The sequence below is a fragment of the Gopherus evgoodei genome, chromosome 5 (genome assembly GCF_007399415.2).
Source record: "Gopherus evgoodei ecotype Sinaloan lineage chromosome 5, rGopEvg1_v1.p, whole genome shotgun sequence".
Classification (NCBI taxonomy): domain Eukaryota; kingdom Metazoa; phylum Chordata; order Testudines; family Testudinidae; genus Gopherus; species Gopherus evgoodei.
In genome coordinates this window covers 27,290,432-27,315,847 of record NC_044326.1, presented here as the reverse complement: position 1 = coordinate 27,315,847, position 25,416 = coordinate 27,290,432, and the positions used below count along the sequence as shown (strand labels likewise).

Here is a 25,416-nt window from a genome sequence, read left to right as displayed (position 1 = left end):
TAATTTTGATTCTATTAGGAGTCCATCTAAAGACTGCTGAGCTGAATTCACGTTGAGCTAATGGTGCACCAACACCAGGACTCCCCTACTAAGAGCTGAAATCACTGAAAGGGCTGGGCTGAGCTGAGCTGAGATCACTGACTGCTGTGTTAACCTGTGGGGGAGCCTGAAGACCTATTGTTAAGTGGCTGGCAGAGCGGAGCGGTTTGCAGCGTATTGGAGCAGCTGTGGTTGGAGCAGCCCATGGAGCAGTGAGCAGAGTGAAGTGGTTTGCACGGACAGCTGGAGGAGCGGCACGGCTGTTGTGGTGGAGCGGGTCGTGGTGAAGGCTGCAGCAGAACGTCACGGAGAGGTGGAGCAGTTGGCCCTGGCCCACGGAAGATGCCCCTTAACACCCTGTGTGGACTCTTCCCCTCCCCCTTTCCATCCAGGCTAGGGGGGTAAAACTCAGCAGATAAACTCTTGAATTCTGGGGTGGCACTGACCAGAGACTTTTGGGTTGTTGGACTTTGGGGTAATTGGACTTAAGACCCTAAAGGGGAAAGGACATTGCCAAATGTACTTGGAGGTGGGTTTTGTTTATGGTTTGTGTTATAATCCTGTTTGTGGTGTTTCTCCAATTGGATGCCGCATTGTTTCCTTCCTTTATTAAAAGGATTTTGCTACATTCAGACTCCGTGCTTGTGAGAGGGGGAGTATTGCCTCCTAGAGGCGCCCAGGAGGGTGTGGTATGTAAGTGTCCCAGGTCACTGGGTGGGGGCTCGAGCTGGTTATGCATTATGTTATTAAAACGGAACCCCTGGATACTGAACCCGGCCCTTGTTGCTGCCAACTCAGAGGGTCAGAAGAGTTACATTCGAGTGCTGTCCCTGTGGGTGCTCCACTCTAGGTGACGGTGCGTCCCAGCGCTGTCGATCGGAGATTTTCAGTAGCAGTGCCTGGTTGGGGCGCACGCACCCAGATGGTATCTCCCATCTAGTTGGAATCTTCCTGAGTGCGTGCGCCCCACACCCTCCTCAGTTCCTTCTCAACCGTCCTCGGCTGAAGACAGGACTCGGGGCAGTGCCACCTTCTCTTCCCTGGTCTCTATAGGAAACAGTAACAAAGAACATAGAAATAATTATTAGTTACATCCCAGTTGTTTCCCTTCCTTTAGTGTAGTTAGTTACTTAGTTTAAAAAAAAAAAATCCCTCAGGCTTGTCTCCCGTTGACACTCTCTCCTCGGCCATCTCTAATTTATAATGCCAGGAGCTTCAGGATTCAAAAGGCGTATTTCCTGTCAGGAATCCATGCCATGGACAAATGGGCACTCATACTGTGTGAAGTGCCTCCCTTGCGCGAGCCTCAAGTCAAGAGCTCATCGCGACAGGGATCTGCGGCTCAAAATGCTGATGATGGAAAATCCTTACACCTGCTTTCGGAGATGGGAAAGGTCTAACCCGCTCCCACATGCGCCCCAGCCAGATCAGAACCGGTGGGCAGCGTTGCTTCACTCTCCCTGGAGCGGAGGCAAGAAGCAGAACAGTCTCACAGGAGAGACTTTAACAAGGGTAGGGGGTCTCCCGTAAGATCCCTACCCTCTGTGCTGACAGCACCAATGGCGGGTGCCTCAGCTTTTTCTAGTGCCTCAGCCGCAGCTCTGACAGAGCGCAGAGGCACGGACCTGACCTCCCGTGTCAGGAAGGTCCTTGTGGCTCTGGTCCCCTCAGCACTGCAAACGGCCGCAGTGCTGGCAGCGCACTCCTCCTGGGCACCGCAAACGGCCGCGGTGCTGGCAGCATGCTCCTCCTGGGCACCGCAAACGGCCGCGGTGCTGGCAGCATGCTCCTCTTGGGCACCGCAAACAGCCGCGGTGCCGGCAGCATGCTCCTCTTGGGCACCGCAAACGGCCGCGGTGCTGGCAGCCTGCTCCTCCTGGGCACCGCAAACGGCCGTGGTGCCGGCAGCGTGCTCCTCCTGGGTACCGCAAACAGCCACAGTGCCGGCAGTGCGCGCCTCCTGGGCACCGCAAACAGCCGCGGTGCTGGCAGTGCGCGCCTCCTGGGCACCGCAAACAGCCACAGTGCCGGCAGTGCGCGCCTCCTGGGCACTGCAAACGGCCGTGGTGCCGGCAGCGTGCTCCTCCTGGGCACCGCAAACAGCCACGGTGCTGGCAGTGCGCGCCTCCTGGGCACCGCAAACGGCCGCAGTGCCGGTGTAACGACAGAAACAGTGACTGCTCCAGATTCCCGACTTTGGCTGCACTGAGCATGCGCAGATGAATTGAGCATGCGCAGTAACCTTTGCTGTCACCGCTGCCCTCTCTCTGCCCTCACTTCTGCTTACGATTTGCTGCCTCCTCTTTGGGGGGGTTTAAAAGTACCAAGGGGGGCAAATCGCAGCGGTTTGCAAAACGGGAGGGTTGCTCAAACTGACGTTACACCGGCAGTGCGCGCCTCCTGGGCACCGCAAATGGCCGCGGTGCTGGCAGTGCGTTGCTTCTCAGCACCGCAAACGGCCGCAGTGCCGGCAGCGTGCTGCCCCTCAGCACCGCAAATGGCCGCGCTGCCGGCAGTGTATGCCTCCTGGGCACTGCAAATGGCCACGGTGCCAGCAGCGTGCTGCTCCTCAGCCCCACAAATGGCCGGGGTGCCGGCAGTGCGCGCCTCCTGGGCACCACAAATGGCCTGGTGCTGGCAGTGCGCGCCTCCTGGGCACCGCAAACGGCTGCGGTGCTGGCAGTGCATGCCTCCTGGGCACCGCAAACGGCCACGGTGCTGGTGCCGTGTGCCTCCCGGGCACCGCAAACGGCCACAGTGCCGGCAGCGCGCCTCTCCTCATCACCAAAAACAGCTGTGGTACCGGCAGCGCAATGCTCCTTGGCACCAAAAACAGCCATAATGCCACCAGTGCAATCCTCCCCTGCAGGGAGAAGAACGTTGGCACCGAGACTATCTTGGCCCGGGGCACCAGTAGCAGACCCCCTGCAGGGCACCTCCAAGCAGCCTGCAGCACTACTGTCACTTGCACTTTCTCCTCCTAATGAGCTAGAGCAGAGAGCAGGCTGAGCTCAGCCCAGGGAGCAGGAGCAACAGTTTCTCACTCAATGTGACCTTTCAGTGCCACCTGAGCCTCACTCTCCACTCCTGCATAGACAGGGCTCATTTTTTGAACCACCGCTCTCTCCACCTGAACTGGTTTCACTGATGGTGAACTTGTTTTACAGCAACAAGCGGAGTTCTCCCCTCCTGCTTCTCCTCCACAGGCACCTCTGCCACCTCAGGTCACGGATCAAGGCCACCAGCCTCAGCTTTCCTACTTCGTGCCCCCCCCCCCACATGGGCGACACCTGGGTTCTCCTACCCTATGCCTTGGCCTCAGTGGTACCCTTGGCAACATCCTCCTACTAGTCATCCTCCTTCTGTGCATCAATCTCCTGCTCCGTCCACTTCTAAGGTGCCTGAACCCCCTCCTGAGTATGCAAGTTACGCACCATATCCTTAACTTTCCATTAGCCCTGGAAGGAGCTCTCCTCCCTCCGCCTCCATGGGCCGTAGATGACTGTAAACAATTTCAAGAACATTCAGGAGGGTGGCACTCAGTCAAGATATCCCCTTTCAAGAGGTTCAGCAGATGCAACACAGACTCCTCAGAATCCTTCAACCATCTGCACCCTCAAAAATCGTGCTCCCTATAAATGAAGCACTCCTGGAGCCGGCTGACACTCTCTGGCAAACCCTAGCGTCTTTAGTACCAACTTGCAAGAAGGCCGAACGTAGATACTATGTCCCTGCTAAGGACGCTGACTTCCTATTTTTTCATCCACCACCGAACTCCCTTGTCATGGATGCAGTTGCACAGAGGACGAAACGGTCACAATATCGACCCACCTCGCAAGACAAGGACCTTAGACGCCTTGACGTCTTGGGCCGCAAGGTTTATATGTCCTCCACACTACATTTCAGAATTGCAAACTATTCTGCTCCCCTCGCCAGTTACGACTTTGATAATTACACTAAACTTTTGAATTTGCCTCCTACATTCCAGAGGATATGAGAGCAGACTTCAAATCAATCCTGTCTGAGGGCCAACTGATTTCCAGAACAGCCCTACAGGCATCTCCAACATGGCAGACACAGCAGCCTGTACAACTGCAACTGCTGTGGTTATGCGCAGATCCTCATGGCTCTCTGCATCTGGCATCCCCAAAGAACTGCAGACCAAAGTGGAGGATCTCCCTTTTGATAAGGACAAACTTTCTCCTACTCTCCTACCTTTCCCCGTCCCTCTTCAGGGACCCTTCTCACGACCGCTTACTTCACACAGAAGTGGTGCATCTTCTGCAACTAGGTGCAGTGGAACTTGTGCCCAACGCAAAATCAAGGGACAGGTTTCTACTCCCATTACTTTCTAATTCAGAAAAAGACCAGAGGATGGTGGCCTACACTAGATCTATGCCGACTGAACAAATTCGTGAGGATACAAAGATTCAAGATGGTCACATTGGGCACAATAATACCTGCACTGGATCAAGGGAACTGGTTCAAAGCCCTGGACCTACAGCATGCTTACTTTCATATATCAATTCATCCAGCTCACAGACGCTTCCTACAATTCACAATCGGTCATGACCATTTTCAATACAGAGTTCTTCCTTTTGGACCGAGAGTTTTTTTCCAAGACTCTAGCCATGGTCGTGGCTCACCTCCGCAAACACGGGGTCACGCTATTCCCATATCTGGACGATTGCCTTATCAAGGGCAACTCCTATGGCTGTTAGTGTCACAGACCTAAGCAACTTTTGCCCTGGCCTCCATGTTCAGGAAACGAGCATGCACGTACTCTCAAGCGAGAAACATTTCCGAAAGTTACTGTTGGGGCTAGGCAAATGTTGTGGTCAGCCATTTCCAGGAAACCCCCCCCTCCCTGAGGGTGGTAACGAGGCACCTGTAAATCTCCTAATTAGGAGAAACCTGGCCAAAAAACTGGACACGTCATTACCCTTATAAATTGCCCACCGTGCAAGGGTGGGCAGGGAGAGATGCAGAAAGCTGTACCCGAAACCGAGCCTGATCAACTCGAAGTCTCCCTCGGCTCCGTGTTCTCAGAAGCCTACCCGTCTGCCGGTGGTGATGAAACTTTTGTGGTTTGTGTGTGTGAGTATGCCTAGCTGCTGATTCTGCTATTTTTGCTAGCTAACTGAGCCTGTAATCGTGTTGTAAGCCAGAGTTTCACGGCAAGCTTTAGTTGCCTTATTGCATTTTGTTTTTATTTAGACGAGTAATTGCATTTATGCTTAATAATAGCACCAATAGCACCCTTACTAACCCTTGGAAGGACCTGAATAACTACTGGGACCTAGAGCGGTACCAGGGTCAGCTTTTGTTTGTAATTGCAGTATTTTTATTATTTGTTCTGGTATTATATTGTAAGCCCAAGTTGTAACTAGTATTAAGCTGTTCCTCATCCTCGCTTGTGACCCATTCAATAAACCCTCAATTTTAACCCCACGACTGATTGTTTGCGTTATCCCCATTGCTACCTTCGGGGCACTTGTCACTCCTCCTGAGGACATCCAGTGATCCAACCTCCGCCCTATCCCAACGCTCATTACCCGGTAGATAACGGGCACCTTGTGACCATATTGGTGGAGCGAGGGGCGAGAGTAATCGGTAATCAACAATGGCGAGACACTTCAAGCTACCCATTTCACCATCTCCCTCTTTCACAGCCTAGGCCTCCAAATAAACATCCAAAAATCCACTCTGACACTTAAACAACAGATCAAGTTCATCGGAGCTCATCTCGACTCAATCCGGAGCAGGGCCTCGATCCCATATCACAGATTCCTCGCTATCACGCAGCTCAAACACACACTCTCTATTCATCCCAGGACACAGGCAAGACTTTGCCTACAGCTCCTTGGTCACATGGCAGTCACCGCCTTCATGGTTCACCATGCCAGGCTACACATGAGATGTCTCCAGGGCTGGCTCAATTCCAATTTCAAACCCAACAGACACACCTTAGGGATGCTGCTAACTCCTCCTCCCAATGTTATAGTTTCCCAGCATTGGTAAACAAGTCCAGAAAACCTCTGCACAGGGGTTTCCTTCCAGCAATGTTCCCCAGTGCTCATGCTCACCACGGACACTTCCCTAATCGGTTGGAGAGTGCAACTTGGGTGGCACAGGGCAAAACGCCGGTGGTCCGCATCAGAGACGCACCTACTCATATAAATCTCTTAGAGCTCAGAGCAGTGAGGTGAGCATGCCTTCACTTTCTTCCCCTCAGAAAGAACAAATCTCTTTGGGCCTTAAAAGACAACATGGCTTGCATGTACTACATAAACAGACAAGAGGGAACCTGATCACATCCCCTTTGCATGGAAGCCATTCAACTATGGAATTAGTGCATACGACATCGAATACAAATCATCACTTCCTACCTACCAGGCTGCCACAACACTACTGCCAACGCACTCAGCAGGCACTTCCTGACACAACGCGAACGTGAACTGCACCTCGCAGTACTCCAACAGCTCTTGTACCTCTGGGGCGGCTCGTCAATAGATCTCTTTGCCACGACCTAGAATCGAAAATGTTCCGTTTTGCTCCAGAGTGGGACTGCATCCCTAGGAGATGCATTCCTCATCCCATGGAACAACTCCCTCCTGTACTCCTTCCACCAATCCCTCTGTTACACAGGGTTCTTTGGAAGATTGCGGACGGCAAGGCCTGGGTCATCCTTATTGCCCCGTCTTGGCCAAGATAGATGTGGTATCCCTACCTACTCTGCATATCCTCCCGTCACCCACGGGCTCTCCCCAACAGGCTAGACCACGTTTCCCAGGACAACGGACGGGTTCTTCACCCCAGCTCCAAAAACTCCACCTCACAGCCTGGTTCCTTCATGGTTCCAAACCCATGAACTAGCCTGTTCCGAGCAAGTCCAATATGTCCTCCTGCACAGTAGGAAAAACTCCACTCGTAAAACCTACCTGCAGAAGTGGAAGCGTTTTCGCCCCCTGGTGCTCATGTAATCACTTAGCACTCAATAATGTGACCCTCCCTAACATTCTAGACTACCTCCTGAAACGAAAACAGGAAGGACTTTCGCTCAGCTCCATCAAAGAGCACCTGGCGGCGCTTACCACCTTCCATGACCTATTAGACAGTTATTCATTCTTTACCTACTCCACCGTAAGACGCTTTCTCATGGGCCTGCAAAATCTCCACCCTGAAATTTACCCAACAGCGGCTGCATGGAATCTTACCCTTGTTCTTCATGCTCTCATGAAACCTCCATTTGAGGCCTTGGCTACCTCCTCTCACCTTCATATGTCCACGAAGGTGGCTTTCTTAGTTGCCATAACATCAGCAGGGAGAGTTGGTGAAATGAGCACCCTGATGGCCCACCTTCCCTACACAATCTTCTCCAAAGACAAAGTCACTTTGAGACCACATCCTAAATTTCTTCCTAAGGAGGTATCGCCCATCCACCTCAACCAACCTATATACTTACCTACTTTTTATCCTAAACCTCACAAGACTCCGCAGGAGGCAACCCTGCATACTCTCGACGTCAGGGGAGCAATCGCCTTTTATTTAGACAGGACCAAACCATTTCGTAAGTCCCCACGACTCTTTGTTTCCATTACCAAAAGATCGAAAGGTACGGCTATCTCTAAACAACGTCTATCCAAGTGGATCTCTGACTGCATCAGATCCTGTTACCATGCGCAAAATCTTCAACCGCCCGAAGGCATCATTCCACTCGAGCCATGTTGACATCTGTTGCCTTCCTGCACAATGTTCCCATTCCTGACATCTGCAGAGAGGCTATGGGGTCATTTGAACACATGTTTGCAAAACGCTATGCTCTCATGCAAGACACCACAGCAGACACCATAGTAGACCATACTGTACTATCTACAGTACTCACTGCTGCATCTCCAAAGTCCCACCAACCATAGTGGGTGCTGCTACACATTCACCTAGAGTGGAGCACCCAAAGAAGGACCCAAGGGACAGCACTCGAAGAAGAAGAGAAAGTTACTCACCTTGCAGTAACTGGGGTTCTTAGAGATGTGTCCCGCTGCGGGTGCTCCACTCCCCGCCCTCCTCCCCTCTACTTTGGAGTACTAGTATGATGCTCCACGGTAGAGAAGGAACTGAAGAGGGTGCAGGGTGCACGCACTCAGGAAGATTCCAACTAGACGGGAGATATCATCTGTGTGCGTGTCCCCCAACCCAAGCACTGCTACCGAAAATCTCCGATCGACAGCGCCGGGACGCACCGTCACCTAGAGTGGAGCACCCACAGGGACACACATCTCGAAGAACCCCAGTTACTGCAAGGTGAGTAACTTTCTCTGCTCTTTTAGTTGACCTTGGTGAGGTCGGTCAGGGGCACCGGGGCAGACATGGAGCGACTCAGCCAGGTCATTCCCATCTTCTGCCAAGCACCCAGGAGATGCTAGCAATCGAAATGCAGCATCTTCTGCCAAGCACTCAGGAGATGACAATGGCTAGCAGTCATAGTACACCGTCTGCTGCCAGCCTACGATGTAAAAGATAGATGGAATGGATTAAAACAAGAAATTGACCCGACAATATGCACATCATGCTGATGAGCTCTGCATGGTCACCTGTGCTGATCAGCTCACCACGCTGGCCAAACAGGAAATGAAATTCAAAATTTCGCAGGTCTTTTCCTGTCTACCTGGCCAATGCATCTGAGTTGAGAGTCCTGTCCAGAGCGGTCACAATGGAGCACTTTGGGATAGCTCCCGGAGGCCAATACCGTCGAATTACGTCCACGCTACCCCAAATTCGACCTGGCAAGGCCGATTTCTGCACTAATCCCCTCGTCGGAGGTGAAGTAAAGAAATCAGTTTATAGAGTCCTTTAAGTCGGAAAAAAGGGCTTGGTCGTGTGGATGGGTGCAGTGTTAAATTGAGGTAACGCGGCTAAATTCGACCTAAAATCATAGTGTAGACCGGGCTCAAGTATAAATATGGCCTGTGCTATTTAGGTGCTTTTGAAAATGTTACCCAAGGTCCTTGTCCTGAGGAGCTTGTGAAGTTTCAGTATTGCCTCCAAATAATTGCAACCACATTTCTATCTCCAGTAAGTACTGAGCACATTTAGGAATCATGGTTTAAATTCTCAGAAGTGACTAATGATTTTAGATGTCTCAAATTAAGACACCTGTAAAGGGATCTGATCTTCAAAGAGGGTTCCTCCTCAATGGTTTCTGAAAATCAGGCTTCTTCTAAGGTGCTTCAGGTTGGGTACTCAACAATTGAGGTACCCAAAATCAATAGTCCCTTTTGAAAATTTCTGCCTATGGCTATTGAAATTAAAGCAAAAATTATTTGAAAATATATCTGCCAGGCTGTATCTGCAAATTTATCTAAAAAGTACACACACAAAATAAATATCTGAAGAGGTCCAAATTTTCACCCTGGTCTCTATATTAGCATGCAGAAAAATGATAGTTAGATATGAGTGCCCAATCAATTTATTTGCATACACAAATTCTATTTACACAGTCAAATGATAATGAGCTCAAAATTGTGTAACCAATGTAAAGGCAGTGTGTTTAATCTATAATCTGTTTATAATTACATTTCGTTGTAGAAGAGCTTTTTCTTCCTGCATTATATAAGACTTTGTCCTGATATTTTTTTTTAAAAGATAAATTGATTTTGATTTAGCTGCAGGCTAACTGCAGTTCTTGCGTATTATTTGTCCTATTTTTTCCTTTGCTTTCTCTGAGGAATTACATAACTTTTTCATTTCTAATGACTTTTGCCTAAATATAAAACTGTGGCATTATATTATACATCTCCTTTGGCTCCAGACCAACCGGGTCAAGGCCAAAGAAGTCTATAATCATATCCCAGAATGCTCGGTGAAGACTTTTTTTTTTTTTTTTTTAAATAAGTGGTTCAGCAGGTAAGTTGGTACTTAGTTGAAACTGGTCTTATCCTTAAAATGGCACCTAATACTCTCAATTAATAAAAGGTCACTTGAATATATATGTAACCTTGTGCATTTTGGATGCTATCTGAAATCCATGTGTAGTCGCAATTTGTACAATAGCCAAAACATTACTGTGTTTTGACAAAGCAGACAAGAATGACTTTTGTGATTTAAATGAACTTAAATCACAAGCAGGATTAACCTGTGCAAAGACCACTAAAAGCTCTATCTCGATTTACTTCTAGGGTAGGGGTTCTCAAACTTCATTGCACCACGACCCGCTTCTGACAACAAAAATTACTTCATGACCCCAAGAGAGGGGATAGAAGCCTGAGCCCGTCGAGCCCCACTGCCTTGGGTGGTGGGCCAAAGCCCAAGCCCCACCCCTCTGGGCAGGGGGGCCAAAGCTGAAGCTCAAGGGCTTCAGCCCCAGGCAGGGGGCCTGTAACCTGAGCCCTGCCGCTCAGGGCTTAAGCCCTCAGACTTTGGCTTTGGCCCTGGCCTGGGCAGTGGGGCTCGGGTTTCATCTCCAGGCCCCAGCAAGTCTAAGCCAGCCCTGGCAACCCCATTCAAAAGGGGTCCCGCCCCACAGTTTAAGAACCGCTGTTCTAGAGAATCTGAGCACCTGCAGCTCCCATCTACTCCAGTCCGATTTGTGGGTGCTATTTAAATCTGAAAATCGGGGTCATTTTTATTTAAGCGTCTAAATGTGAATTTAGGAGCTTAACTTTAGGCATCCAGATTTGAAAAATAAATTGGCGAATATCTTCCACATGTTCAAATATTCCAGTCTAGAACACCACATTTCTTAATCACTGATTACATTGCTTAATTCTCATATGTCTGAGATTAATATTTCCTTTCTCAACGATTTTGAATTAGTAGATTTTACCTCTTTATTACCATTGCTTCATTTCCACCCATGTCATCTCTAAGGGTGGGTCTACACTTACAAGTTAGGTTGACATAGCTATGTCAGTCAGCCAGGGGTATGAAAAAACCTCACCTCTGACCAACACAGCTAAACGGACCTAACGCCTAATGTAGATGCAGCTATGTAGATGGAAGATGCTTCCATCAACGTAGTTAACTTTGTCTAGGGAAGTGGTTTTTCTACTCCAATGGAAAAACCCATTGCATTAGTGTAGGCTGCATCTTCACTATGGAAATTTGTCAGCATAGCTACACTGACATAGCTATGCTGGTATAGTCTCCATAGTGTAGACACAACCTTAGTACAGTATTAATATAGAATAACCAGAGAATCACTGTTTTTTGCATATTTTATGTTACTGCTTTTAATGCTGTCAGGTCTTCCTCTTTGTCTCCAACCTCATAGTTTTTGATCATTCACCGAAGATTAACTACCAGGTGTATTTATTAACACAAACATTTCTTCATCCATTTCAACATGAATATCTGACAATTTAATTAAAACCCACCCTTAAATGTCTGTCACATACTCATTGTCACTTTTGTTTTCTTTGTTTGTACGTTAGGGAAGAAGGATAGGTTTATGATTCAAGGAGTTGAATTCTATTTCCACCTCTGCCACGCATGTCAGGTATCCTTGAGTACATCACTTAACCCCTCTGAGCTTCAGTTTCTCCATCTGCATAACAATAATTAATACTTAGCAGCGGCCTTGTAAGGTAGTTAAGGTTAATTCACTAATGTTTGCCATGTGCTTTCAGATCTTCAGATGTAATAATCTCAATACTAGCAGTAGCCAGTGTGTATTTGCAAAGATTATTGGTCTGTTTAAAAAAAAGGATTAGTGGTCTGAGATCTGTTTGATTTAAAGGAGCTATTCTCTCTTCACTACATGCAGGTGCAGCCTCTTTTAGCATTAAACACAGATACATAGAGGACTGAGTGCCTTTGAATAAATAAACTGGTAGGACAGCTGGCAAACAACAACAGCTAACACTTTCTTCTTTATTTCAGCAGAGTGTGTGTCTTTTTATGAAAGCTTTTGTTGCACAAGCAATTGCTGCATTGTTCTGCATCAGCACTCTTCCTAATCCTGATTTGGGAGCATCAGCTGATAACTTGACAGGGTGTGACACATGGTATGTTAAAGTGTTTTCAGCTGCATTGACATGATAAATTGCAATGGCTCCAAGAGAGCCAATTCAGTTGACTCTGGCAATGAACCACAAATTGCAAAGACGATTATACATGGCAGATGAGTATGCAGTGTCTTAAGGCTGAACATGTCAATATGCACATGAGTAATTTTCTCGTTTAAATTATTTTTGTAAAGGAACTTACTCCTCTTTGTAAAGAAACAAAAATTTATACTTAAGCAGTGGTGAAAATGATAATCCTAGTAATCTGCTGTCCAGTCCTGTTGGTTGGAGTGTGCACTTTGCTAGAACCGTATCACTTTCTCTATTTCCATATGGAGAGAAGCCTCTACAGTACCTCCAATCCCTAAACCCCCTCTCAGACTGAGAACCTGACATGATTGATACATACGCTGGTCACAACAGAACATAGGTTGCCCTGTCTACTTGTTCCCCCCACAACACCTCCTTTGATTGTCACAGCCTTAATATTATTTAAACATATTAGGCCACATTCATCCCTGGTACAACTCTATTCTATTGCAACAGGGATGTATTTGGTCCAAATTTGGCCATAGTCTGCTCTGTTACAAAGGTGAGTTGTATTGGTATGACTGAGAGCAGAATTTGCCTCAATTTTATTACAGTAAACAAGATTTTATTCTAGTATAATTGCTAAGAATAATTGCCAATAGAGACAAGTTTAGCATACTTCCTATTTGCACAACCAGGGCTTCTTTTCAGTTCACTATGTAACACTACAATTACTTAACTACAAACTACATGAGTATCATTTTACATTTTGCTTGTGGTAGCACTTAGGGTGCACACTCCATGGACCAAATTCTGCTGATTTACATCTTTGTAATGTCAATGAACTCAATGAGATTCCAGAGCAAGTAAATCGGAGCAGAATTTGACTTAATGAGTCAAGCCAATGGTGACCAATTCCACTACTAGGTTGTTTGTTCTGTTGCCTGCCCAACAGTTTTTTTTTTTTTTAAAGCACAAACAAGTATAGCATTTTCTCAGCGATCATTAGCTTTAGCTAAAGATTGCTGTTCCATGACTGTATGCCCCCACACCAGAGATGTGTATTATATGTTGGGCACTGGTCACTTGCTTGATTCTGTACAAGACACGCTATCAGGAGGAGGATTTTACAATCAACTGAGCAGACATAGCAAAATGACATGCAACAGGAAACCCAGAGGAAAGAACAGTATTTGTTTTATAAGATATAGTTAATTTAATATTCTGCCTTTTGCATCCTTCTGGGAAAAGTGAGGGTTTTTTTAGGAGAGATTTGAATGTGAAACAAGGGGGAGCCAGTGTATTGGGAATACATGGGAATGTATCACTCCATTCATGAAGCAGCGAAGAAAAAAACATTAATGTGGGAATAGGAGAAGGAAATAAAGAATGCATGAAATTCTAGTGTGTCTTAGTCAAGTCTAGTATTTGTAGAGAATAGTAAAACCAAATTTCAACATCTATGAATGAAAAGATCTTAGGGCTAAGCACAACTTCTGCTCATAATTCCTTTTCTTCATTGGCACTGACTGAAGGAGCTCTGCAGCTTTTCATGACCTCGAAAAACAGCAGAAATGTGGAATATTCCTCCTCTCATTTATGTCATGACCAAACCAGTGTGATGAAACATGGATTGAACATGCAGTTGATGACTTAGGTTATCTGTGGCGCATAAACAAAAATATTTTCAAGCACACAGTTGTGGCAGATAGTTTTGAGGGTAGAATCTATCTTGCTAAAATGCTCCTCTGTAGCTTATTTCCCCCTTTTATGAGACAATAGAAAGAAATTTAGGTGATGTGTATTACTCCAGGAGTGGAGAGTTTGGTAGTACCGAGTCAGATTGTCATAAAGCAGTCAGGATCTTGAGAATTAGATAAGGGTATTCCACTGCACAGTGGACTTAGCTGTGGCCTAAACACACTGGGTTCTTTAGCTAAAAGCTCTGTTTCTGTGGCTTGCCAAGAAACATGAAAAGAGACCTGGGCACCAAAACTAAACTTAAAAACTGGTGTTTGTGGAAGGTTCCTACAACACATCAGTGATTGGGGCTGTAGTGGAAGATTAATTTTGTTTTGTTAAAAACAAAGTCTAGAAGACAAATGAAATCAATATACAACTAGGAGGTCCTGCAGTGGCAACTTCTGATTTGTGAATGTGGCAAGATACTTCATAATGACCTCATTCCTTATACTTTTCTACTGTAACCACCCGTAGCAATCTATCTATGACAACAGTTACGCATAAGCTGGAGATTAAACCGATCACAAACTCTCTGATTGCTAGTGCTCATTTTGTGTATCTAGTGTGCAAGGCGCAGGGCTTTGGCACTCCTTTTCTCAACCTCTAATAATATATACCCCTTTTCCTGCTCTGCAGGTTGTAGCATTATGGGGTGAGCTGGGGCTGAGCAGGATGAACAGCCCCAAGCTATTCAGTACAGCAGTCACAAGTTATTTGCTCACAGAAAGTGTTGAGCAAGCAGATTGCTATATGACATGAATATCTCTGGGTAGGACTAGGTCCTATATAGGGACATTTTTTGGAGTACGATCACTGTTCTGGAAATGCAGATCATCAAAGAACAGAAGAACCTATGCAGTGGGGACTATGCAGAACTGTAGCTGGTTTGGGATACTGCTGTCCTCCTCAATGGCCATTAGAACAGAGAAGCATTTTCCCAGTGCATATGCTCAAAGAGGTATGTTTTTAGTAAGAGAGGGAAATTAGCTCTTTATACTACTTATTCACATATTCTGTCTGAAACTATCACATTGTATCATGCCCTGTCAGTTGACTTTTCTGTGACAGTCAGTCCGTCAGTGTTGATTACTTATCTGCTTGCAGATCTCTCCTCTCTTCCCTTTTGTCCATTGATCTGGTTATTGACTCTCTCCATTTTTCACTCTTCTCCATTCCTGATTTTTTTGCCCCTTCTCCTATCACAAGGTCCTCCCTGACAACTGCCAACTCTGGCTCACCCCCAACATCCATTGCCTCTGCTCCTGCTCTCACACTGCAGAGCGACTCTGTTGGAAATCCCGTGACCAGACTGACTTCCTCTGCTACAAATTAATTCTCTCCTCCTTCAGTTCAGCCCTCTGGCTAAACAACTCCACCTCTCCAAATTAACTGAATCCCACACTTGCTCTCCCAGCTGCCTTTTCACCACCTTTGAGTCACTTCTCAAACCCTCCCCTCCACTTCTCTCTCTGCACACAATTGTGCCAATTTCTTCCAAGAGAAAATTGACAAAATATGACATGGCCCTATCCCTCTCGAGAGCTTGCCTTCCCTTCCCCTCTTACAACTCTCACCGCCTTCTCCCCTGTCACAAATGCCGAAGTTTCTCATCTGCTGTCCTCTAACCCCTCCAGTGACCCCATCCCATCTCCCATGTGCCCACTTTCATTCCCTCCCTTCCCCTCCCCTTCACCTCTTGCTCTCCTCTGGCTCTTTCCCCTCAAAACACAAGCATACTCTAGTCCAGGGTTTCTCAACCTTTTTGATACCAAGGACTAGCTTGCTGCCTTTCTAAACTGTGTCAGGGAGATTCAGGGAACGGCGGGGGTCCACGGACCAGTTGTTGAGAAATACTGATCTAGTGTCTTCCATCTTAAAAAAACCTTTGACTCTGCTTGTCTTTCCAACTACTGCCCTATCTCCATTTCATCTCTAATATCATTGACCTCCCTGTCTTCAATCGCTGTCTGGAGTTCCACTCCTCCAATTCTATCCTAGGCCCTGTCAACTCTAGCTTCAGCCCTTTGTATTCCAGTGAAACTGCTCTCCCAGAGTCTCTGACTTTTTTCTAGCTAAAGATCAGAACCAACACTCCCTCCTCATCCTCCTTGCCCTACCACAGAATCATAGAAATGAAGGGTTGGAAGGGATGTTGAGAGGTCATCTAGTCCATTCCCCTGTGCTTTATCTTTATCTAAACCAGTGGTTATCAATCAGGGGTATGTGTACCCCCAGGGATACTTAGAGGTCTTCCGGGGGTACATCAACTCATCTAGACATTTGCCTAGTTTTACAACAGGCTACATAAAAAGCACTAGTGAAGTCAGTACAAACTAAAATTTCATACTGAGAATAACTTGTTTATACTGCTCTATATCTTGTACACTGAAATGTAAGTACAATACTTATATTCCAATTGATATATTTTATAATGATATGGTAAAATGAGAAATGTAGCAATTTTTCAGTAATAGTGTGCTGTGACACTTCTGTATTTTTATGTCTGATTTTGTAAGCAATTAGCTAAGTGAGGTGAAACCTAGGGGTACGCAAGACAAATCGGACTCCTGAAAGGGGTACTGTATCCTGGAAAGGTCGAGAACCACTGACCTAGCCCATCCCAAGTACACATATCAGCCATCTGTGACGGTTAGCCATGCTCTTCTTGAAATCTTGTCTTCCCTTGGCTTTGTGACTGTCCTCTCCAGCTTCTCCTCCTGCCTCTCTAATCACATCTTCAGCAGGAACTTCAGAAAATCCTCTTCATCCCCTCCTCCAACTTTCCGTGGAGGTTCCCCAAGGTTCTTCTCTCTTCATCCCTCTCCTCTGGGTAATCTCATCCACACACAAATTCAACTATCATGTGTATGGTGACAACTCACAGAACTACCTACCAGCTACAGACTTGTCTCCTTCTAAATCTTCTAATCTAAAATCTTGGCCTGTGTCTCTGACTTCTCCGAAATCTCCTCATGGATGTCTAGGCTTCAGATCAAGCTATATGTGGCTCTTGCCCCGCTCCATGTCCTGCCCACTTCCTCCTTTCTCAATCAGTCACCATCAGGCCTGTCACGCAGGCCCATAACATGGGTGTCATCTTTGACCTGGACCTCTCCCTAAGTCCTCATATCCAGTCTACATCTAAATCTGGCTGATTCTTTCTGCATATCGTTTCTAAGATAGAGCCCTTCTCATCCACCCTCAAAGCTAAACCTCTTGCTCAAGGTGTCATCATCTTGCATCTCAATTACTACAGCGGCCTTCTCTCTGGCCTTGGCACATGCAATCTTGCCCCTCTCTTCAGAGTGCTGCAGCAGTGATAATTTCCTTAGCGTGTCACTTTGACCATATCACCCCTCTCTTTGAATCTCTTAACCAACTCCTCCTCTATCAAATCACACATTAAGTTGCTTGTATTCACTTTCAAGGCCCTTCCTGGGCAATCCCCAGCCTCTCATCTCTCATTTGCTTTCAATGCTTGCCTCTGATTGGCCCATGATGCCAGCCTCCATTACCCACTTATTAAATTTTCAAACAATCACATGTATGCGTTCTCCCATGCTGCTCCATATGCTTGGGAAATACTTCCCATAAAGGTCTGCAAAGCTACCTCATTATCCACCTTCAAATCCATCCTCAAAACTCTTCTTTGCTGTGATGTCTACAAAAAAGAATTGACAATGATTAAGCGGCTGGTGTGCAGAGACCACTGCCCATCATGCTGACTAATACTGTCTCGCTGTCTACCTGTACTCTCCCATCTATCTGTCTATCCATTTGTTGTCTCGTTTTATTCTTAGGTTGTAAGTTCTTTGGGGCAGGGACAGTATTTTGGTTCTGTTTGTACAGGGCCTAGCACAATGGGGTCCTGGTTCATGATGAAGGCTCCTAGGAACTACAGTAATACAAATAACAAATAGTAATAAATAAAAGGCATGTTTCATAGGTACAGTGCATGAAATGTACTTGCTGAAATTAAAAAACATATATGAGTTTCCTCATATGCATAATCAATAGTGAGCTGTCTCAGTACATGCTAATTCTGCACATCTTTTAGCTAACTCAGGGATCCAAATGTAAAATCATAGACATTAGAGGTGGAAAAGACCTGCTCAGTCATCTTGTTAATCCCTTTGCTGTTGCAAGTTTGTTCCCTATAGTATATTCTCAAGTGCACTTGGGGGCATCATATGGATTTGTGACAACACTGCGTGACTTTGACTCCACAAATCAATGAATGGATTACACTCACTCAGCTGTGGTTTATTCATTGGTTCAATTCAGTAAACTCTGACTAGGGATACAAGCATTGCCAAAGTTAATTGATCAACTACAATAGCCATTGCTTCAGAGAAGTCCTTCCTATATAAATTTCCATTTGTGGGAGCAGATTTCACTACAGTATAGGTAATATTTTTGTTCACTAACAAAGTCAAGAATAATTTGTAAAATGTTGCTTATAAGATAGAAATATTATTCATCTTATTTATCCATCTCAACATTGTGTGGGAGAACACAGCGCAGTGGGAATTGCAATTCCCTCTCATATATTATGTATACAGCATTTTGTTAAACATGTAGGATACATCTTAGTAATGTAACAGCCATACAATTTTTGACTGAGGAATAGTATGGTAATATGCTTTTCAGTTCAAACAAAGCTGTAACCCGAACTGCCCCATCTTGTAATAGGTATTGCAAGCATACAATATTGTGGGTGTATATGTAACTTTTGGATTCCATCAATCACAAACAGATTATTAGAAATACAAGTATATATTATATGAATTGTATCTCTTGCTAATGCATATGTTGGCTAGATTATTTAGAATGTCCAGTTTTAGCAAATTAAAATGAGTTTGATACTTAGTCTTAGTCACTGTTCTGGGTTATTTTTATTTAATATTTGCATTCTGGTAGCACAGAGCAGCCCTAACCCAGATCAGATCCCATTGCACTTACCACTATATGAAAGAGTGAGAGACATTTCCTGCTTCAAAGAGCATACAGTCTATATAGACCAGACGGATAAAGGTTGCAAAAGGAAAACGGAGGCACAGAGAGTATCTCCTGAGTCTTAGTCCAGTGCCCTATAAAGAAAAAAATAATTAGAATCCCATCTTGGATTGGAGAATCAGAACAAACCTCATAGGAAACCTATACTTAGCCAGAGGTAAGACGTGAACAGTGGCCATCTTTGTCAGAACATGGAGCACGGATGTGGATATTTTGTACATGCAAGACTGCCAAAGAGAACAGCACTGCGTATAATATAAATGCTTCTGCTGTTATAGTGCTCTTAGACCTAATTTTTTAGGGTCTCCCCTCTCTTCCTCTCCCCCCCCCCCCCCCGCAAAACAAACATCAGAATTGATCTCCCAGGGATTGAAAGAGATATAGACAAGCAGGTTAGGCCCAAAATTTCACCTACCACAAAAATACTCTGTGGTGGTTTAGGAGTATACTGTGGATCCTAAAAGCCTATTTCTGGAATCTGCTACTCCGCCAAGAAACTTTTAAAAAGCAAATAATATCCATTGTAAATGCTGGTCTCCCACGAGCTTTGTTTTGCTGCTGAAAAGATGGCCATATACCCACCAGGTTAACTAATGAACTGTATTTCCTAGGATTGTGCTGATGACATTGACATCAGTAATGCTTATGACAACAACACAGTCAATGAAGGAAAATCCATTTAGTTTGTATTCCCTGAGAAACAGAAGGGAAAATAAATCAATTATTTGCCAACGTGGAAAAAGTAAATGATGATAGGAAAAAATTATATCTTGGCCCTTAGAGAGCAAAAGTAAGAATCAAAATATACTTTGTATTATCACTTTAAATGGCTCTAAAGGTGATTCTCGGAATAGGATAGTGTGGGTTTACAAGTATATTCTCTCATTACTTCCAAGTCAAATTTGCTCAGTTTTTCAGTCTAAAGATTAAGGGTGAAATCCTGACTCATTTGACTTCAATGGGAGTTTTGGAACCAGGATTTCACCTATAGATTCAGTGCCCATTGAAGACTTAGCAATACAGCCATGGTCCTGATCTCTCCAGTGCTCTTTTGAACACTGGGATTATCCCTGACTTTCTTGGCTTTGCAGCCAAAGGCAGTCTACTGTCCCTTCACGAGAACAGACAGCTACTCTGATGCTGAATCCACAGACCAGGATGGCCTCCTAGAAGAGGAAGGCATAGAACCTCTGTTGTCTATTAGTGCAGGCTCAAGGAGGGTAGGCCCCACACTGGGAGTAGCCATCTGTGAAATGGGAATCCTGAGATGTGAACACGTGTCTACCTCTAGGAACTGGAAGGGCATAACACAGAATCATAGAAATTTAGGGCTAGAAGGGACCTTGAGAAGTCATCAAGTCCAGTCCATTGCACTGTGGCAGGATCAAGTAAACCTAGATCACCTCTGACAGGTGTTTGTCCAAGCTGTTTTTAAAAACCTCCAATGATGGGGATTTCACAACCTCCCTTGGAAGCCTGTTTCAGAACGTAACTACCCTTACAGTTAGAACATTTTTCTTAATACCTAACCTAAATCTCCTTTGCTGAAGATTAAGCCATTACTACTTGTCTGACCTTCAGTGGACATAGAGAACAATTGATCGCAGCCCTCCTGACAGAGCCCTTAACATATTTGGAGACTGTGATCAGGTCTCCTCTCAGTCTTCTTTTCTCAAGACTAAACATGCCTACGGTGTTGTTTGTTTTTAATCTTTCCTCATAGGTCAGGTTTTCTAAACCTTTTATAATTTTTGTTGCTCATCTCTGGACTCTCTCCAGTTTATCGACATTTTTCCCAAAGTGTGGTGCCCTGAACTGGACACAGTATACCAGCTGAGGCCTCACCAGTGCCGACTACAGCAGGACAATTACTTCCTGTGTCTTACATATGACATTCCTGTTAATATACCCCAGAATATTAGCCTTTTTTGCAGCTGTGTCACATCTTTGACTCTTTTTCAATTTGTGATCCACTATAAACTCCAGATCCTTTTCAGCAGTACTGCCACCTAGCCAGTTATTCCCCATTTTGTAGTTGTGCATTTGATTTTTCCTTCCTAAGTGAAGGATTTTGCACAGAGTCATCCCTAGGATATGGCAAATTGGGGCGACCGCCCCAGGCCCTGTGCTTCATGAGGTGGCGGGCAGGGAGGTGAGGCGGGTGGCCAGGGGGGCGAGGAGCCCCTTTACCAACATCCTCCTGTGCCTCCTGCCTGCTGGTTGGCCTCACCAATCAGTGCCTCCCAGCAACAACCGCCAATCAGCTGTTGCACAGAGTCTGGAGGCGCTGTGCGGGAGGAGTGAGGGCGCAGTGGGCTTGGGGCAGAACTGGGCAGGGAAGGGAAGAGGCAGGGCAGGGGTGGGGCCTTGGGAAAGGGGTGGAGTGGGGGGTGGGACCTGGGCAGAGCACCCCCTGGCAGATAGAAACTCAGCACCTATGTCCTGGGCACTCTCCTACAGATGGCCCTGGTTTTGCACTTTATTGAATTTCATCTAGCTGTATTCAGACCAATTCTCCAATTAGTCAAGGATGTTTTGAATTTTAATCCTTTCCTACAAAGTGCTTGCAACTCCCCCGTAGCTTGATGTCATCCACAAATTTTATAAGTATACTCTCCACTCCATTATCCCAGTCATTAATGGAAATATTGAATAGTACTGGATCCAGCATTGACCCCTGCAGGAGCCCAATAGATACGCCCTCTCAGTTTGACAGCGAACCACTAGTAACTGCTATTTGAAAACAGTTTTTCAACCCGTTTTGCACTCGCCTTATAGTAATTTCTTTTAGACCAGTGGCTCTCAACCTTTCCAGACTACTATACCCCTTTCAGAAGTCTGATTTGACTTGCATACCCTCAAGTTTCACTTCACTTAAATATTACTTGCTTACAAAATCAGACATAAAAATACAAAAGTGTCACAGCACACTATTACTGAAAAATTACCTATGTTCTCGTTTTTATCATATAAATATTGTGCTTACATTTCAGTGTATATTATATAGAACAGTATAAACAAGTCATTCTCGGTATGAAATTTCCATTTGTACTGACTTGGTGCTTTTTATGTAGCCTGTTGTAAAACTAGGCAGATATCTAGGTGAGTTGATGTACCCCCTGGAAGACCTCTGCGTACCCCTAGGGTTGAGAAGCACTGTTTTAGATCACATTTCCCTAGCTTGCTTATGAAAATCTCATGTAGGACTGTGTCTAAAACCTTACTAAAATCAATAGCAGATCTACCGCTTCGCCCCTATCTGCTAGGCCAGCAACCCTAGCAAAGAAGAAAATTAGGTTGGTCTGGCATGATTTGTTCTTGACAAATCCATGCTGGCTGTTCCTTATAACCCTATTATCCTCCAGGTAATTACAAATTGATTGTTTGGCCATGACCAAGTAGTCCAAGAGTCCCTGCCCAAATGAAAATGAAGAGTTGGATTTTCATAACCATTCAACATTAGCCTAACAATACTCCCATTGAAGTCAAGAGGGGAGGTAGGTCAAGGCTGAGCATTTATAAAAATCCCACCGTAAGTAATTTGCACGGTTACACACCTAACACTACTAACTCTAATGCCACTAAACAATAAAAATTAGGGGATTTATGAAATTTAAAAATGTGAACTTGTTCTGGGCAAGGGCAGCTAGCTGTGGAAAAGAAGAAATTTTGGGTAGTAGAGGTCACATAGTTCTTTATTAACCTCAGCTCTAAACTATTGATGCCACAAAAGCATGCGTGTATGCCCCTAACAGGTAGTGCTTCCCAGGAGGTGCTTGAATTTCAGCAGCACAGTGGAAGCAATAGCATGCATCCCACCACTGTGAATATGCAGCCGCCACCTTGACGAAAAATATAAGCTTTCATTTAAAATTAAGGTCTTGTTCATATTTGGGAGTAACTTCAACTCAGCAACCAGTGGTGAATAACAGATTTTACCACTTGAACTTACCCTTGGTAAGCTCACACAGCACAAATAGCAGCTTTCCTTGTCTGCATTTGAATGGTAATGATACCCAGCTCTCATATAGACTTTTTTCATAGGACCTCACCACATCAGCCACACCACCAGAGGCTCATTCACCTGCACATCTATCAATGTGATATATGTCAGCAATGTGCCAGCAGTGCCCCTCTGCCATATACATTGGCCAGACCAGACAGTCTCTATGCAAAAGAATAAATGGACACAAATCTGACATCAGGAATTATAACATTCAAAAACCAGTAGGAGAGCACTTCAGTCTCCCTGGTCATTCAACAACAGACTTAAAAGTGGCCATTCTTCAATAAAAAAAACTTCAAAAACAGACTCCAATGTGAAACTGCAGAACTGGAATTAATTTGCAAATTGGACACCATCAAATTAGGCCTGAATAAAGACTTGGAGTGGATGAGTCATTACAAAACGTAATTGCCCCATACTAATTTCTCCCTACTGTTACTCACACCTTCTTGTCAACTGTTTGAAATGGGCCACCCTCAATACCACTACAAAAGTGATGTTTTCCTCCCTTGAGATTCTACTGTTAATTGAATTGTCTTTTTAGACAGACCCCCCACTTGGTAAGGCAACTCCCATCTTTTCATGTACTATGCACATATACCTACTACTGTATTTTCCACTCCATGTGTCTGATGAAGTGGGTTCTAGCCCACAAAAGCTTATGCCCAAATATGTTTGTTAGTCTTTAATTTGCCACAAGATCTCCTGTTGTTTTCACTTTTCATCAGTAGATCTCAAAGCATCTTGTATTTATCCTCACAATACCCCTGTGATACAGGGAGATATTATTATCCCCATTTCTGGGCACTGATGGCCGACTCCTAAATATAGATAAACTCAAGTCCAGCTCTTAAAAGGTATTGAAATAAATGGGAGTTAGGCACATAACTAGTCTCTAGCCCTTCTGGTGAGAAAGGAAATCTTCACCATATGAAATGAGCATAAACCTACAGCAAAAACCAAGCACACAATAAAGGAGAGGCAGGATCATATTATAAAGATCAATTGTGAGCAGTGTCTTGTTTTAGAGGGTGTACTTCGATTTATGTCAGTGGATCTTGGCTAAGCAACCTTGTTCTATCCTCTCCATCCCCTCAGTGACTTCATAACATGTAGATCAGTGTTCCTCGGGATGCCTAAATTTGCATACCACAAGGTGATGCACCTGCAAGATTACAAGCAGTGCACACTGGTTGCCTGGGGTTACAGAAGACCTTAGGAGAAAGCACCTGAAACACATTTCCCCACCCAAAATGGCCTCTTGCTTGGGCTTTGTGATCTGTGTCTGCCTTGGAGTGCCATGGACTTCAATATAAGAGTTAGTTTTCTGTTTATTTTGACCTCCCTGTGTTTTACTAATCTGAACGGCCGGTCTGTCTGTCGGTTGGGGGGAAATACTTAAGAGCAAAGCTAACTGTTCAAATGAGGAAGCGCAAAAATCCTAAAATCTCCTACCCATACTTATCAGACAGCTTGAGCTTTATAAAGTGGCCCATTGCCTTGGGCTGTCTCCCCTCCCTGGGGCCTCCTCTCGCTTTTTGACTTGGCTGTGACATTGAGGAGGTTGTGTAGGTGCTGAAAAACTTATGCATCGTCCATTAGCAGCAAAGCAAGCAGCGCCAGAAAAGCTGAATATCGGATCGCGTCCTCCCAATTACCAAGGCCCAGGAAAACAATGCAATTAAGATGACAAATTGGCTGCACCAGCGAGCAGGGCGTACCGGGCGGCTTATTTGGCGCTGATTTTCCTTCTTCATTACAGATTGCAGCGTTTTGACCCCCCTTTCACCAGCCCCCGTCTAAGGCAAGGAGCGTGAGCGCCTGGCTCCAAGGGGGTCTATGGAGGCAGCGGCTCACAGGTGCGAGCCCAAGGGAGAGGGAGGGAGGGAGGCAGGCAGGCAGGCAGGCAGGCAACTCCCTGCTAAGGGGCTGAGTCAGCAGCACGCAGAGATGGGGCGGCAACGCGACCCTCCCTGTCCCCCTCGAAGGCCGCAGGCCCGGGACTACCGCACTCCCCCTTCTCGGCCCCAGCTGGGCGTTGCTGCCCCGGGGAGAGAGCGACGAGCGCTCGCGCCTCAGGAACAAAGCCCCCGGCCCCACCCAGCCCCTTTGCACCGCGCCTCCTGCCAGAGGAGCAGGGAGGGACCTGCAGCTCCACCGGGAGCCTGGGGAGAGAGACGCCCCCCAACCCCCGCTCTGCCCAGCCCCCTTGTATTGCTACCTCACAGGGCCCCGGCGAGGTCATTGTCCCCTCACAGCCCAACCCGCTTGTACCGCCTGGCGCTTCTCCTGACCTCTGGGAGGAGGGAAAAGCGATGCGCCTCCACTGCTCCGTGCCACTGATACCCTGGCGGGAGCAATGCACCCAGCCCCTTCGCACCACCGCCGCCCCAGGACCTTGCAAGGGGAACTGCGCCCCCCACATCCCTTTGCAGCGTTGCTGCAGGGGAGCCTTGCAACCCCCCCTGCAGCTGCACCAGTAGCCGGCGCAGGGGGAGCTAACGGTGCGCTTCCCCCGCCCCCCGGGGCCCCTTTGTGCTGCTGCTCGGATCTGCCCTAAGACACGCGGCGGATGCGTCA

The 25,416-nt window shown here is 46.1% G+C and overlaps 1 long non-coding RNA gene across 1 annotated transcript; it reads right to left on the bottom strand.

Moving 5' to 3' along the window:
- Window positions 1-979: 979 nt before the first annotated feature.
- On the bottom strand, window positions 980-25,395 carry LOC115652076. Its single transcript, XR_004000533.1, has 3 exons — window positions 25,131-25,395; window positions 18,777-18,904; window positions 980-1,086 (listed from the first exon to the last, which is right to left on the bottom strand). It is a non-coding gene; the product is annotated as an uncharacterized LOC115652076 (long non-coding RNA).
- Between the last annotated feature and the right edge of the window lie 21 nt (window positions 25,396-25,416).